Here is a 17,718-nt window from a genome sequence, read left to right as displayed (position 1 = left end):
GGGTCTGCAGGTCTCAGAAGAGATGCTCAGGGAAAAGCCAGCCTTAGTATTCAGTGCCCAGAATTATTGCTTTTACTTTATCTTTTGCCTCTTTGTGTTTCTTATGATTGTGCCAGTTCAACAATGTTTTTAGACACATATACATGCATATATGTATATATTTTCCCTAATATTTTAGATAGTTTCATGGAAAGAGACCTTCAGGATATTTCATCTGCCATTCTGCCCAAAGTAGGGGATGCCTTAGGAAAGTCATTTAGTCAACTGTTTGGCTCTCAAAGAGGTGGAGAGTGAGGGGGAATCCTCCCATTCTGAGGAGAAGGCCATCCGACTCCTCACCTTCTACCTCCTCCCCAGTCCCATTTATCTCCATATTCTGATTGGCAGTAAGTATCATTCATGGGTTCACTTTGTGTAGCAGCAGTTTGCTGTCACACCTGCACACTCATTTCTCATACACCTTTGCTAATCCTTTTCCATGCCTGGTAAAGACAGCCACAATGGGAACTGCTAAGGTCTCCACTCAACTTAAAGCTTGTGGATATTTACAGTTGAGGTGGAAAGGGCAGTGATTAGAGTTAAGGAGACTGAGGCACAGAGAGGCAAAGTCATTTGCCCAGTTTCACAGAGATCTGGAACTTGAACTCAGACCCATAGACTCTCTGGGATAATGCTCTTTCCACCCTGTCTTTCTGGTCCTTCTTGTGACTAAGGAAACTGGAGTAGGAGGGCCCAGCACTGGTGCATTCACTAATTTAAGAAATAAAGTTTTAGACAGCTTGTAATTTTATCTTTGATTTCTCTGTCTTTATTGCTCATTGTTATGTGAGAGTAGCAGTGAAGAAAACAAATAAAAGCACAAAACAACTGCTGCTTAATGTTTCTGTTTTTAAACAATAGGCTTATCACAAGGAAGTTTCTGAGCTCTCAGCATGTTAGAGTTGGTCAGCTGGTTTGACTCTATAAGTGGAGGAAAAAAGAGGGAGGAACCCAAAGTCTCAATCTCAGCCCATCAGCCCCTCTTCAAGAAGTTTATTTTTTTTCAGAAAAGATGTTATTAATGTCCTTTGTAGCAAATTGCAAGAACAGACAAACATGGCTTAGATGGATATCCTGGGTGAGTGAAATATCATTAGAAACAAGCTCCTGGTGTTCACTCTATCATTTCTGAGATTTCTGATGGTTTCATTTGAGTGCTGCACTGCATGGAGTTGACGGAAGCCCATGACACTGTGTGTGCTTGCTGGCAATGAGGCTCCTTCCTTGTTAGGTGGAAGAGGGAGAAGCAGGCAGGTGTCACTTAGTCACCTGCGTTGCAAACTGCAGCAAACACTGGACAGAATCTGCAGATTTGCTTGTGGTGTGATTATCAGGTACTGCATACAAACTGACTCAGGCCTTGTCTGACTGGTGCCCAAATGCTGCCCTGGGGAGGAAAAAGAGAAGCCAGGGTGGTCACTTGAGTCTGGAGATGGAAAGTCACAGCCTCAGGACAATTCATAACCAAAAATCAGCTGTTGGGCTGAATTCAGTAGTTAAAAGAAAAGGTGTGTGTGGGCGCGTGATAAAGAAATACAGTGGAAATTCTGTACCTTTTTCTGGTTTTTCTCCAGGAATACTTTGAGGGAAAAATCTGATTATTTGTTGTTAAAAGAAAACCCAAGGCGATCCCTTTTTTCTTCCTAAAGAACAAGCTCCTTAGGGTCTCATTTACATGAAGGTAGATTCAAAACAGCTGAAATTGTGCACATCTAATTGGATAAAATTTAAGTCTTTTCCTGGAGCTTTCCTGAAATAAAAACCAAAGCTGGGCCCAGAAAAATGATGAAGTGTTCTTTAGGTGGCAAAGATTGGAAACTGCTGTTCTGAGCACTCACAAGAGATCCATCCCTACAGCATCCTTCAAGGCCACCCTACCAGGATGGTGCTGAATTGGTACTTTTTTCTGCTGTATATAAGTAAGAAATGCACAAATGAACATAGGTGCAGCAATAAAAATCACAATAACTAATCAGAGCTGTTGCCAAATCTTAAGACTTGATTTTGTTTGCATTTGATTCCCTTGGAAATAGTAGGACAAAAAGCAAGAGGAAGGAATGTATCCGGCCGAAGGCCCCAGGTTGTCTCTAGCGCTCTCTGCACGCTGGTCATCTCTCCTTGGTGCTAACTGTTCCAATACATACCTATAGCTTCTGATGCAAGCACATTCATCTCCTTGCAGGCTAGAAGCACTGGGGACTTCATGCCCTTGGGAGTGGCTCCTAACAATGGCTGAGGAATAAGGTGTATAAATAGCCTTCCTCTTCCTTGTCCAGTAGGACAACTCTGTGGCATCATCTACACTGTCTTCTAGCATGACTGAGCATCAGTTGTGCACAATGGCCACATGACCAATCACACACTCATTGTTGGCTTCCTTCCCTTCCCTGCCTCACTTCCCCACTTCACTTCTGATGCTTTCTGGGATTATCTGCCCCCAGAAGCATTTGTTCTCAAATCCTGGTTTCAGGTCTATTCCTGGGAGAATCTAATCATGCTATAAGTGAAATATGTGCTCTTAACTGAAAGTTCTTTGTGACATCTGATTCTTTGTCCTACTGATTTAGCCATAGATTCAAAGCATATTAAAGTTGAGAATGCAGAAATTTCCATTCCATTGTTGCATCCCTCAGAAGAGGAGATGGAAACTGAGGCCATCCAGTCAAATAGCTGCAGAGATGGCACCAGAAGCCAGTGTTCCTGATCCTCAAGCTGGTGCTCCCCAGACCCCACAGTTTACTGCCATGGACATCCTTTAATTTCCACGTTGAGCCCAAATATTCCTAGTTTCAAGGTTATATCTCAAGAAAGCACTGATTTTCTCTCTTTTTGAGAAGCAAGACTTTAATTAAATCAACAACCCTACCCCCCTCCCATTCTTCTTAGTCATATTATCTTGGGCTCACAGATTATTCTGTATTTTTTTTCTTTTATTTACTTGACAGATCTCATTGGGTACCAAGTTGGGTCAGAGACATTGCACCTTGTCATCACACAATACCATCATCCCTGCCCTCATCAAGCTTACAGTCTGGGAGAAGAGGGGCCAGGACAATTCAGAGTGAAAAGGGGGAGGCAGATGTCTGGCAAGCACAGAGGAGGCCCACAGAGCCTGGAGTAAGGGTTTCCAGGAAGTCTTCCAGAAAGAAAGATATGTGAGCAGAGGCCAAAGGTTGTGTAGAAGGGGTTGCACAGGGGTGTGTGCCGCAGCAAAGAGAAAGGCTTCCAATAGGAAGGCTTGTGGGAGAGGACATGGCCCTTTGGTGGAGCTGAAAGAGGTACAGTCTGTCTGTAGCTTAAAGAATGGGGACAAGCAGATGGGGCCAGAGAGGGACAGCTGGTCCAGATCACCAAGGACCTTGGAAGGCACACAAGGAGATGAGATAGCATTCAGAGGATAATGAAGAGCCATCCAGATACTTGAAGCAGAAGAGTGCCCCAGTCCGAGTTTTATGTTAGAAAGACTGCCTTGCTTCTCTGCACAGACTAGAAAGATGAAAGCCAGGGGGAAGGGAGACTCGTTAGGTGAGATAGACAGTGGCTTGAGCAGTGTAGCTGCCGTCCATCAGTATTTGTTTTCCATGTGTATCTAAATACTATTCAAAGAAAGTCCATATGTTGTATTTGATTTATTTGCATTCCACTTTCTAAATAAAAATTGAGCTTACTTTTTAAAGAACAGTTTGGCTTTAGAACAGCAAAATTGAGGAGAAGAAGGTACAGAGATTTTCTACACACCCCTTGTCCTGCTAAGCAGGCACAGCCTCCCTATTATCATCATCTCCCATCAGCTCAGCTCATTTGCTACCACTGAAGGACCTATATCGCATGTCTTTGTCACCCAAAGACCATGGGGGTATACTAGGGTTCAGTCTTGGTGTTGTGTATTTTATGGGTTTGGACAAATATGTAATAACATGTAGAAGTCTTTACCATTATGGCATCATACATAGTAGTCTCACTGCCCTAATAATCTTTTATCTCCACATATTCATTTGCCTTTTCTCGAATATCATACCATTGGAATCCTATTGTACAGTCTTTTCAGGTTGGCTTCCTTCACTATATATTTAGGTTTCCTCCAGTGTTTCACAGTTCATTTCTTTTTTTTTTTTTTGTACCAGGGATTAAACTCCGGACCTTGCGCTTGTGAGGCAGGCGGTGGAACCACTGAGCTAAATACCCTGTCCTCATTTCTTTTTAGTGCTGAATAATATTCCATTATCTAGATACACCACAGTCTATGTATCTATTCATCTACTGAAAAACATGTTGGTTGCTTCCAGGTTTTTCCAATTATGAATAAAGTGGCTATAAATGTCCATGTATAGGTTTTGGTGTGGACATAGGTTTTCAACACCTTTCAGTAAATACCAAAGACCATAAGTGCTGAATGCCTTAACTTTCAATCTATAGGTTCCACCCCCACCCCCTTGCAGAGGTTTGAACTCAGGGCCTCAGGTATGCTAAGCACATGCTCCACCATGGAGCTACACTCAGTCCCTCTCCATCTCTTTTTATCCTTCCATTTAATTTGTTGTGAAAACTGGGTTGCCTGTTTCGTAGAATATTTCATTCTGGGGTTTTCTACCTGCATCCCTGTGATGTTACCTTGTTTTTTTTCTCTCCACTGGGATGCCTATAAATTGGTCATTAAATTTAGAAGTGTTGTCTATTTCAAATTTAAATTCTATGGTAAGCATATGTTACAGGGTGCTGTGTGCCTCCCAAAGCCTTTTCGTCAAGGGATCCTGAAGGTGGGATGTTGTGAGGTTAGTGAGGGAAATTATTTATAGAGATTTGGGGGAGCTATTGCTAAATTCTTTCATTTAAGTTAGACAACTGATTATTTTTTCCCTTCTAGTATTTATTTTTATTTTATTTTTCTACAGTTTTACTAAGGTATAATTACATAGGGTACACTATGGGATATTTTAATATATATATATTTTCAATTTTTATTTTTTATTAATACATGTTTGCAGTGCATAATGATTACATTCCTTGTGGGGAATCAGTACATGTACATAACACATCTCAGGGCTATTGACCTGTGCATAAAAGCAGCTACCAGTCAGAGGTTTGAGGTGTGTGTGTGTGTGTGTGTGTGTGTGTGTGTGTATTTATGTGTCTTTATGTCTCCAGGATAAGAAAATGAGGTATAACCCAGGTATGCCAAGTTTTCTGTTTTCTCAAGGAAATGGAACCTAGTGATAAGAAAATATTTTGATATCAATAGTAAAGACTGATAATATTTCTGTCATAGGAATTGTGGCCACAAAGATCAAGAGAAGTAGGGTTTCCGCTTCTGATCTGACACTGTGGTGGCAAGCACTTTCACTTGCTAACATCTCCCTCTTTAATTTTTCAATTGGTGTATAGCAATTACATTCATTGTTGTATTTAATACATAGTATATTTGTTCTTGGACTTTTATGACTACTGCTAATTAACTGTACAGTCTTTTATTAGTGTTTGAAATTCTAATTACTGCAGTACCAGGAAGTTTTAATATTGTTTAGACTGCATCACTTCTTTATTGACTTCAAGGTTTTCCTCCAGTAACTCAAGTTATGAATCTCAGTGAGTTTGTTTTCATTAAAGGAGAATACCCTGGTTTAAACAACTCTTCTTTGTTAGTGAACAAAAGGGTGAAGGAACAATTCCTTGGAGTTGGAGTTAATGTGAAAGAGTGGCAATGCCCATCCATGGTTTTCAAGGAGTTGAGGGAATTTCTGTGGCTGGTAAGGAAATGCCAGTGTAGCATGCAAATCCACCTCCTATTCCTGTTGGGCTGGTTCTCCACCTGTCCTGCTCACAAAGCATGCTCATTGCCTTGTCTCACTCCACATGATTCTCAGTGGGAATGTCTTTCTAGATGTTGTCCACGAATCTCTTTCTTCATGAAGCCTTTCCTAGCTCCAACCTCTCCAGCATTCTATAGTCTAAACCCCAGCTTATCATGTACATTTTCTTTCTGTCATTCATTAATCACCTCTGATGTGTTTTCGTCATGTCTCTACCTGATATATAAACTTTAGGAATATAAGAATCATCTCCTGTATGTCTTCAGTACACCCTACCATTTATGTAATGCTACAGATACTCATTCCACCACTTGTTGATTATTTTCCCCTGTTTGTGGAGGATGAGAGGTGTAGAATGAATTTTCAAGTTGAAACTTATGACCTGTGTCCATAGCTTTAAATGTAGAATCATAAAATCATTGAAAATCAGGTCATCAGACATATGTTGAAATCTGTCTCAAATCCTGTCCTTTCCCACAAATATGTTCTAGGCACCTGTCAAGATCCATGTCAGTACTAGAGATGCAAAGATAATATAGACATAAGGCTTATATTCTTCTGGAGGACATGCAGTCATGAAATGTGCGGCTATATCATGGGATGGTCAATGCTATTCTAGAGGTAAGTCACAGGGGATTGGGTGCCAGAGGAAAGGCTGAGAAAGTCAATTTCCAAGATCTCCTTCATCCCCTCTGCCTCACTATTGACTTCAGTAAGTACATTTTTCCAAGAATGGAATTTTGTACCACTTTGGGGATGGCCTCAGGAAAGCTGCCTAGCCTCCTCAAGCTTCAGTTCCCTTATATGAAGACGGGGGGCAATCGTTTTCCATTCACAGGGGAAAGGTGAGGATTCACTAAGATGAGTTGCAGGGGTCTGATGCATCATGAGCACTCAGTAAGTGTTAGCTATGGCTAGAAAATGTTTTTCTGGCTTTATTCCTTCTCTTCTTTCTGTCCCTACAACTTAAGCTCTTTTCCTGTAGCACTATATATGCTGCTCAGCCAGAGAAATATCTTCCTGGATTCTTGTATCTCATTACCAGGAGCCCTGATTGGACAGGGAGAAGATAGGGAGGGAACTAGATTAGATGTCCTGCCCCTGGGCCTACTTTTCATCATGTCTTCTGCCTTTGCTGGGCTTATTCTTTACCAAGTGCAGAGCTGAGGGGGTGAGGATTTCTGTCTGTCCCACTGGGACATAGGAGGTGAATGAGTTAACATTTACAAAGTGCTTTGAGCTCCTTGGAGAAAAGGCACAATCTAAGTATTCTCATTAGTGCATGAATAATAGATGAGCATAAAGCACTCTGCAAATATGAAGTTCTTTAGCAATGCTAAATAATACTTCCACCGACCTACCTATGAGGGAGGGGCCCATTCTGGAAGCTCTGATGGTTCTGGTCTTCACTGTCACTAATGTAGAGTTCGATTTTAGGCAGAATCATTTCACCTCTCTGAGGTTCAGAACATAGGGGTCAGAATGGGTCATGTTGAAGGCAACTCTAATTTGGTGCCTCTTTTTTAGGGTTCTCTGTTGGATGGAGAAATGGCTACAGCAGAAGTCAAAGCAGTCTTCTGTGGGTGAACATGCTGACTTTTCCAAAGCAGGGCCAGCTTCTGGGTGGAGATTCTGAGCAGTGGCTATACCTTCTTCCACCTCCTCTTTGGTGTTACTAAGAAGGATTTGGATTTTTTATGGGGGCAGGTTGGAGATTGTTGCCTCCAGTACATAGTCTGACAGTCTCTCTGTGGGGAAAAGACCTCTTCGATCTGAGTCCTAGAAAATCTTTTAGTTACCATATCCCTTTTGAAAAAATTTTCGTAAGATACATGTAACATAGAAGTTACCATTTCAGCTCTTTTAAGTGTATCATTCAATAGTGTTAATTACATCCACATTATTGTGCTACCATCTTCAGACCTCTTTTCTTCTTGCAATAGATACCTCATTCCCATTAAACCACACTTCTTCTGCAGCCCCCAGTCCCTGACAACCACCCTCTAGTTTTGTCTGTCTGAATTTGCCTCCTCTAGGTCCCTCATTTAAATGGAGTCATATAGTAGGTGTCTTTTTGTGATTGGTTTATTTCACTTAGTGTAATGTTCTTGAAGCTCATCCATGTTGCATCATGTGTCCGAATTTCTTTCCTCCTAAGACTGAACAATACTCCATTGAACGTATACACCACATTTTGTTTACTCATTCATCTATTGGTGGACACAAGTTGTTTCCACCTTTGCTTCCAGCTATTATGAAGAATGCTTCTGTCATCATATCTCCTTGATGAGGGGATGGATATGAGCAAAATATACCATACATATTGAACCCCCCCAGTGTGAAACTAAGGAGGAGCGCAGTGCAAAGGGAGTAACTGAAGAGGGATTGATCAAAATATGTTATGTGCATGTACAATTCTGCCAAAATAAAACCCATTAATCTGTAAAACCAATAAAAAAAGAATGAGAAGAAAAAAAAAGGATATTGCAGTATAGCACTATGCCTTGGGTTTGCACTCCAGTACTGCAAAAGCCAAAAATAAACAAACAAACAAAATCTCTTTTGAGTTCATGCTTTCAGTTCTTTTGGATATATACCCAGAAGTGGCATTACTGGATCATGTGACAATCCTATTTTTAGGTTTTTAAGGGAATGACCATATCCATTTGTCCTCCAAAAAGTGTAGAATTGGAAGAGAATTTCTTTCTTTTTTTTTTTTTTTTGGTACTAGGGTCCTTGCGCTTTCGAGTCAGGTGGCAGAACCACTGAGCTAAATCCCCAGCCCCGAAGAGAATCTTTGATGACTGCAGATTCTCCAGTCTGCTTAGTTCCCTTCACCAAGGGTCCTGCCCTCATTTGTATTTACTAAATTATGATGCTGAAGATAGTGTGCATTTTATCAAGAGGATTACAGAATTTTAGAATTTGGAGCTTGGATAGGGTGCTTTTGACTTGCAATTGAAGAAGCTATCCTTTGACTTGGACTCATCTAGAGCCCAGAAGTGCATAGCCTGACAGCATGAATTGTCTTTGGGTAGAGCAACTCTAACTGAAGGTATCAAGGTAAAGTCTATCTCCCTTAACTTTTACCCACTGGCCTAGTGGCGCAACACAGAACAAGTCCCTGCCTCTTACATACACATGGCCTTTCTGGTGTTTTAAGGCAACTATAAAGGTGGCTTTGAGTCTTCTCTCCAGCCTGCTTTGTTGTCCTTGCCAGATGCTTCTTACCACCCTTGGCTTTAGAGGTAAAATTAGGTGTGTGGCACCTTTTCAGAATTCCCAGTGTCCTCAACAGAGGTTTGAATTATTTCACCTATGCCAGCTGTGCTTGGCTTACTCAAAATATGGATAGGCCTCACCTGATTTGCATCCATTCCCTGCTCCTGAAATCTGCCAGATTTGGGGAAATCACCATCTAGGAAGAGGATGATGTTTCCTACAGAAAATGCATAGGACATGGAGATCTTCCAAGGACAGGACAGATTAGATGTTGTAGCAGCTGAGCTGTGTGTGGCTGCAAGTAACACCTGACTAGCCATGGGGTTTAATTAGCTCATGTAACAAGCAGTCTTAGAATTGCTGTGAGGGTACAGTGATGTCATCTAGGAACCAAGCTCTTTCCATGAAACCCCAGCTTTTTGCCTTTTGTTTTAGAGCTTATTGCTTCATACTCAGAAGTAGTGGCCTCAGCTCCAAACAGAAAAGCCTCACATACTCAAAAGAAGGAAATGAAAGTCTACCTCTTTATCTCTTTTTCTGAATAGGACAAAATATTCTTCCAAGAGGCTCCTCCAAGCAAGCTTCCTCTTACTTCTCTTATTGATCTAAGTGACAAATTCCCACCTAGAACAGTCACTTGCCATTAAGAATGGTTTTACCATGCTGGTTGGACCAGTCGTATTTGATCCTTTGGGGCAGAGGTATGCTGCTACCTGAGCAACAGTGGGGTGCTGCACCCTCAAGGTACCAGGGAGGAGGGCTGTGGGCAGACAATTGACAAAGTCTACCACAGATATATCACTCAGAAGAATAGAGAATGACCATAGTTTTCATTTATAAACGTGTAATTTACACATGCATAGTTAATTAAGGGAATTTCAAATTTCTGTATTAAACTTACCAAGACAGAAAGACAACATACCTGGGATATTCCTTAAATATTCCCTTCAGCCATTCTTGACTTTTTCCCAGCTGTGCTGTATAGATAATAACATATCTGATTACCATTGCATGGTGCACAGATCATCTTCATATACATTATCCATTGATCTTTATGAAAACTATGTGGGCTGGGAATTATTGCAATTTAAACATTTTTTATTAGTACATGTTTACAGAACATTATGACTATATTCATTGTGGGGAATTGGTACATGTACATAACACATCTCAATTCTTTTTTTCCCCTTCCTCTCCCCTCCTCTTTTTGCCAGTATCAGATTCGTTTACTTATCTTATAAGTCCTTATAAAGTTAATTATCATGCATAAAGACTAACAGCCAGACTAACAGGCCAAAAACATATAAAAGATATAAAACAATTACACTAAATTAGAGTACACTTTTACACTTCATTTTAGCCAAAAGGTCAAGAAGCAATTAAAGTACAGTTTTAGATATATTGTTCATGCTGCATTACAAAAACTTTTTTCTCCCTCTTTTCCTATTGACTGTCTTTTATTTTGTACTTTATTTATATAATGAATTTCTCACATAAGAGAAACCCTGTGTAAGTCTGATTTGCTCCACTTAACATTATGGTCTCAAAGGAAAGAAGGGAAAGGAAAAATTATGAGAAAAGAAAAAAATGGAAACAAAGTCTGTGTAAATAGGGAAGGGCACACAGGTAATGGGGAAAAAATAAGAGCCAAGATACATCATGTGCAGGTACAAGCACCCAGTGATAAATGTAAACATTTCACATACCTAAAATGTACCAATAAAAGAATTTAAGCAAAAAACCCACAAACCATTATGGTCTCAAAGTGCATCCATTTTCCTACAAATGACTCAAGCTTATCCTTCATTATGACAGAGTAGTACTCTATTGTGTATAAATACTACATTTTCTTTATCCATTCATCCATTGAATGACATATAGGCCACTTCCAAGATTTAGCTATAATGAATTGTGCTGCTATAAACATGGGTATGCATACATCATTGTGGTGTGATGTCTTTAATGCTTTTGGGAAGATACCTAGAAGGGGAATAGCTAGGTCAAATGGAATTTCTATTTGTAGTTTGCATGTCATCCTGCCCAAAGGCCATGCTAATCTTCTCTGTATCATTCTAATTTTACTATATGTGCTGGTGAAGCAAACACTCTATTTTTAGTTTTTAAGGAATCTTCATACTGATTTCCATAGTGGTTGTACCAGTTTATACTCCTACTAATAATGAAGAAGAGATCCTTTCCCCCATCCCCAGCCTCACTAGCATCTGTTACTGGCTGATTTCTTGACAGCAGCCATTGTTTCTATGGTGAGATGGAATCTCAGTGTTGTTTTAATTTGCATCTCTCGAATGGCCAGTGATGATTTTTTTCATGTATTTATTGGCCATTTGTACTTCTTCCTCTGAGAAGTGTCTATTCATTTCAGATGCCCATTTTTGGATTGAGTCTTTAAATTTGGGAGTCTAATTTTTTTGAGTTCTTTATGTATTCTAGATATAGTCCTTTGTCCAAGGAGTAACTGGAAAATTTTTTTTTCCTATTCTGTAGGTTGTCTTTTCACTCTGTTGGTGATTTCCTTTGCTGTGCAGAAACTTTTTAATTTGATGTGATCTTATTTGTACATTCTTGGTATTATTATTATTATTATTATTATTATTATTATTATTGGTACCGGGGATCAAACTCAGGACCTTGAGCTTGCAAGGCAGTTGGCAGAGCCACTGAGCTAAATCCCCGGCCCCTTGGTATTATTTCTTGTCCAACCAGGGTTCTGTTCAGAAAGTCTTTGCCTACACCTATATCTTCAAGAATTTTACTTATTTTGTCTTTCAGCAGAGTAAGGGTTTCTGTTTTAATATTTTGATTTTAGTTTAGTGCATGGAGAGAGATAAGGGTCTTGGTCCAATCTTTGGTTTGTGGATAGCCAGCACCATTCCTACCACCATTTGTTAAATAAATTATCTTTCCTTTAGCGAAGATGTTTGGGCCCTTTATCAAAGACAATGTAGCTGAGTGTGCTTGGAGTTGTTTCTGCATCCTCTATTCTGTTACATCTATCCACAAGTTTGTTTCTTTTGCCAGTGTCATGCTGTTTTTATCACTGTAGCTTTACACTATAACTTGAAGCCCAAGATTGTGCCATCTCATGCCTTGCCCTTGTTGCCTAGAATTGCTTTTTTTATTTTAAATTTTTTACTGGATTTAGGTTTAGCAGGCTAAGTTAATCATACTTCTTAGCATATGGAATACTATCATCTTTTGTTTGTATCTGGCCCCTCTCTTGTTAATTAATTAACTAATTACTTACCTAATAAGTCAACTCCCTTTTATCACTGCCTTCCACTCACACTTCTTTTCCTCCACATAGGCAATCATTGTAAATATATCTAATGTTTATCTTGTTATTTGTGTGTGTACCTGTATTTGTAAAATGTGTATTTTGTTTAGTGAGCACATAAATGGAAATACTCTATAGATCTCATTCTGATTTGTACTTTTTCCACTCTGCACTCTTTTCAAAAGTGATCCTTATTGCTATGTGTATGTACTCCATTGCCTGGAAATGTTGCATTATACTCCCCCATTAGTGCTTTCATATTTTACTCATCTGCGCCCCCTAGTGGAAACTGTGATGGCCTCCAACCACGTGCTTGTATCTTGGGACGCATGATTGGTCTGGGTGGGGGTTTCTCTGTGATACAGTCTAAAGAGCATATTAACTGCGTCTAAAACAGACAATTTGAATAAGCACCACTAACATTGATTTCCAGAGAGTCTGCACTAGTCTACCCTACCAGGGGAATTGTTCACACTTAACTGGAAAATGGTTCTTGAGCATGTTAAGTAACTTGTGCAAGCTTACACAAGCATTAAAAGTGAATTAGGACAAGAAGCTAAATCTAGGTCTAGCTTCACAGCCTTTTTATCTTTAGGCCGTCTCTGCATCATGATACTGAACATTAATAAAAAGATTTCTTGAGGTGTTTGTTATTTAGAGAATGCCTTGAATTTTAAAAGTGCCTCGTGGTGCAATTGGCAAGTAGCAGGCAGAAGAGGCTGAGGTAGTGGGTAACTCCTGTCCTGTGATCCCAGAAACCTATCATCCAATTCAACCTGTTTTGAGTCCTTTTTGATTGCTTTTCTACAGTTGGTACACTGTTTTGGACAGTATTTTTAAAAGAAGAGTATCTAATATCCTTGTCCTGGCTAGTTGTAGCACACACCTGTAATCCTAGCACTTGGGAGGCTGAGGCAGGAGGATTGCCATGAGTTTGAGGCCAGCCCGGGCTACCCAGTGAGTTCAAGGCCAGGCTGAGCTACAGACCGAGACCTTATCTCAATAAACAAAAAAAACAACAACTTTTTCCTCCCAATTGCCTGGGACAGAATGTTGTGCCTCTGTGGTTTTTTGACTTGAATGTAAAAGAGGAGTCATAGAATCAGATACTGTTATAGCCAGAATGGGCCTTGGAGATTGTTCAGTCCAACTCTCCCATTTTATAGATGAGGAAGTGGAGGCCCAGAGAGAGGAAGCCACTTGCCTGAGGCCACAGACCTAGAGGCAGAGCAGGACAGGACATTGGTTTGCTAAAAAAACAGACCCTTGACTACCTAGAATATATAAAGAACTTAAAAAAATCAGACCTCCCAAATTTAAAGACCCAGTCCAAAAATGGGCATCTGAAATGAACAGAAATTTCTCAGAAAAATTGCAAAAGCAATCTAGGCAACAGAGACATGGCAGGGGTTATCACAACCCCCAACTTGAAACTATACTACAAAGCTACTGTGATAAAAACAGCATGGTACTGGCAAAGAAACACACCTGAGGACCAGTGGAACAGATTAGAAGATGCAGAAACAACTCCAGACATACTCAGCCACCTCATCTTTGATAAAGGAGCCAAATACCCTCACTGGAGGAAAGATAGCCTCTTTAATAAATGGTGTTGGAAAAATTGGGTTTCAACTTGCCAAAGATTAAAACTAGACCTATATCTTTCACCATGCACTAAACTAAAATCAAAATGGATTAAAGATCTAAATATTAAAACAGAAATGCTGAACCAGCTGGAAGAGAGGTTAGGTAGGACTCTTGAAGATATAGGTGTAGGAAAAGATTTTATGAACAAAACCTTAGTTGCTTGTGAACTAGCACAATCAACAAGTGGGATCTCTTCTTACTAAAAAGCTTCTGCAAAGCAAGACAAACCACCAACAGTGTGAAGAGACAACTCACAATGTGGGAAAAAATTTTCACCTGCTGTTCCTCAAACAAAGGTCTACTATCTAGAATCTAGAAAGAACTTAAACAAATCAGACCTCCCAAATTTAAAGACCCAATCCAAAAATGGGCATCTGAAATGAACAGACATTTCTCAGACAAAGAAGTAGAAATAGCAATATGAAAGAATGTTCAACATCACCCGTCATTCAAGAGATGTAAATGAAAACAATGCTGAGATTCCACCTCACCCCAGGAAGAATGGCTGCTATTATCAAATCAACCAATAACAAGTGCTGGTGGGGCTGTGGGGAAAGAGGAACCCTGCTCCACTGCTGGTGGGAGTGTAGACTGGTGCAACCACTGTGGAAATCAGTGTGGAGATACCTTAAGGAACTAGGACTGGAGGTCCCATTTGACTCAGCTATTCCCCTTCTGGGTATCTTCCCAAAAGAATTAAAAGAATCATACCACAGTGATATATGTGTACCCATGTTCATAGTGGGACAGTTTGTAATAGTCAAAACTTGGAAACAGACCAATTGCCCATCAACTGGAGACTGGATAAAGAAAATGTGGTTTTTGATAAAATGGAGTACTACTCAGCCATAAAAAGTGAGAAATTAGAGACATTTATAGCTAAATGGATGGACATTGAGGCAATACTCTTAAGAGAAATAAATAGGACACACATGTGTAAATACCAAATAGTTTCTCTAGTGTGAGAAACTGAAAGTGTAAATAAGGACTAAAAGGTATAATAGATAATGTGAAATAGGAAGAAAAGGGGCAAAGGGGAGGGGGAAGTGGGAGGGATAGGGGAAAGGAAAGAAGGGAATGGAATCAATATGAGAAAACGAAAAAATGGAAAAAAGTCTTTGTAAATAGGGAGGGGTGGAGGGGTTGAAGGGAAGGCAGGGGAAGGGGGAAAAAATAAGAACCAAGAGAGATTATGTAAAGGTGCAAATTTCCAGTGATGAATGTCATTATATTGTACACCTAAAATGTACCAATAAAAATTTAAAAAAACCCCAAAACCTGCAAAACAGACCTTTGGGCTGAAAATTTAGCTCAGTGGCATCACGCCTGCCTTCCAAGCCCAAGGTCCTGTGTTGGATCCCAGTACCACAAAGAAACCAAACCAAACCAAACAGACCTTTGCTTTTTTTTTTTTTTTTGCCTTTTCCACTTCTCTGTCTACCTGGGCATCCACATTTTAAATCTCAAAAGATTTATAGATGTGCTCCAGTGGTCCAAATGTCCAGCAATCATCTCTCTGGGTGTGTATGCTTGGGGAGGGGGCTATATCTCTAGCATTTGTCAATTTCCATGGGTAAATACTCCCACGATGGCCAATTTCAAGCTGCTCAAGTGCTGCCTGTGAAAGTGGAGTTGAGACAGCTGGGCCCTGGCAGTAGGTGTTTCACTTCCTTGTTACAAAAAGATAACTGGCAGGGTGCACGTGGCAGTAAAATCAGGTATAATATTCAGGAGGCAATGACTCCCAAGCACTTATTACCTTTGTTTTTTCTACAGTTTATTTGATGGTAAGTTTACCAAGTGTAATATCTAATAAAAGCTGTGTTTGTCTCTAGCTCAGGGAATTCCTAAGCCAGGGTGAGTCAGCTCCCATGCATCACACAGATCAGTCGGTCTTTCTTGTTTGCATATTTGTCTTGATTCTTTTGAATACTCTATAGTGGAAACATGAAATATGAATATAGTGGACAAAAACCAGAGGATAAATGAGTTATTCTGGTGATAAATTTTATGTATAGCCAAAGCCTTAGCTCTTTAAGCCCCTAACAATAAAAATTTTAATCTTAGGGATGGACTTTTAAAAGACTTGTATTGCCCTTCTTCCTGCTTCATTACAAGAGACATTATAACTTATTACCTTTTTTTTTTTTTACAACTCAAGGCATGTTGAAGTCTGAATAGCTGTGTTCTCATGTGTTGTTGGGGCTCTGGATTTGTTTTTAGTTTCTTTTTTTAAAAAAACCCTCAGAAGTTACAATTTTATCTTTCCATGTCTGTCTCCAACTTCTCCCTCTTCTAATTGTCTATAGATGTGGACAGCCAAACTTCTTAGAATTATATTACAAATGCCAGTACCCTGGTATAATACAGGCCTGATGAATAAGATGCTTACCTTTTAGTGCATGGTCTTGCAATGATTATTTTGGCTGCTCAAAGAATGTTTGACTTAACTTTTAGTTCTTGTAGAATCTCTGGAGAGGAGTTACTATCAGATTCCTCGTTTCTAGATCAGTGAGTATTGCTACAATAATATACTTATTGTTGCATAAAGGTATAGTATATCACCATGCATACATTATAGAAGATGGGAAAAAGTATCTCTGGGTGAGGCAATATAAAAAACAGGGAAGCCTTGGTCCTGTATTGCAGGACTCAAAATGCTTTTGGGATGGGAGTTGTTACATCTGGTGAACTTTGCAAAAGATGATAGGAATTAAGTCTTAAAGTTGGGGCATGTCTCCCAGCTCTAAAGAGATTCTTTAGAAAGGAAGAATTTCAAGCACTAGAACTACTTCAGTACAGTTGCAGGCTGTGAAAGGGAAGTAGTTCTAGTGCTTGAAATTTTTCCTTGCCTGGGGTAAAGGAAGTCCCTCTACACACCTGCCTATTCCCAGGGATGCTGCTTGCTGGGCTGGGAAAGTAAGTAGACTGTACCTGGCCACCTGACACTACCTTTCTCCCATGACACTGAGACTGCCAACAAAACAAAGCCCCCTACTTTTGTTCCACTCTTGTCACCAAGAAGACCACAGTGCCTCATTGTTCTTTTGCTTTCAAAGAGGAAGATGGTTTTCCATACTTCCATCTTCTTCCCAAAGTGTGAGAAAGATAGCCTCAGGTGTGGATTGAGGAGACAGCCTCTTCCATGTGGAAAAGGGACACCCCATCCCATTCCCAATATCTCCCTCTGCAATACACTTCTCATTCCTTTGGAGCTCTGAGGCTTTTGGGAATTCTCAAGTCTAATCTGGGAAGCCTCATTGTGCTTCCTTTACCTCATTCCTCATTAGCTCCTTGTGGAGATTTGTGGGCAGGGCTGTGGCACAGAGGAGGGCACAGGGCTGGGGCAGCTATAAGAAGGGCAATTGCACAGGACAAACTTCCTTTCCTGCTTTGGCCCCTGCCTTGGTCAGGATGCTGCTGATATCAACTGAGCAACTTCTGTGACGTCTTTGGAGCTGGTGTCACCCCAAATAGGGAGCAGGGAGCCCAGTAGTGAGGGCTGGCTCCTCCACCTGGCTGGCCTAATTAACAAGTTGGGTCCTTTCCAGCTCCTCTCCGTGGCTCTCAGGGGGCTGGGCTCCTCTGGGGGTGGGCAGACAGTCTTACTTTAAGCAGCCTATTGATCCTCACGTGGTCCTGGTGCCCCTCTTGGGGGAGCACTCTCATGTTTTAAGTGCATGCAGTTACTCTCTTGACTGGCTTGTA

The 17,718-nt window shown here is 40.4% G+C and overlaps 1 non-coding gene across 1 annotated transcript; it reads right to left on the bottom strand.

Annotated features, from left to right (window-relative positions):
• Positions 1 to 11,068: 11,068 nt before the first annotated feature.
• LOC147830097 (U6 spliceosomal RNA) lies at positions 11,069 to 11,174 on the bottom strand. Its single transcript, XR_015445076.1, has one exon. It is a non-coding gene; the product is annotated as a U6 spliceosomal RNA (small nuclear RNA).
• Between the last annotated feature and the right edge of the window lie 6,544 nt (positions 11,175 to 17,718).

This window comes from Heterocephalus glaber, unplaced genomic scaffold, assembly GCF_053883595.1.
Source record: "Heterocephalus glaber isolate CG9 unplaced genomic scaffold, H.glaber_assembly_v1.0 deba00000331, whole genome shotgun sequence".
Taxonomy (NCBI): domain Eukaryota; kingdom Metazoa; phylum Chordata; class Mammalia; order Rodentia; family Bathyergidae; genus Heterocephalus; species Heterocephalus glaber.
Note: the sequence above shows the minus strand (reverse complement) of the source record. Positions and strands in the feature narration are given on the sequence as shown.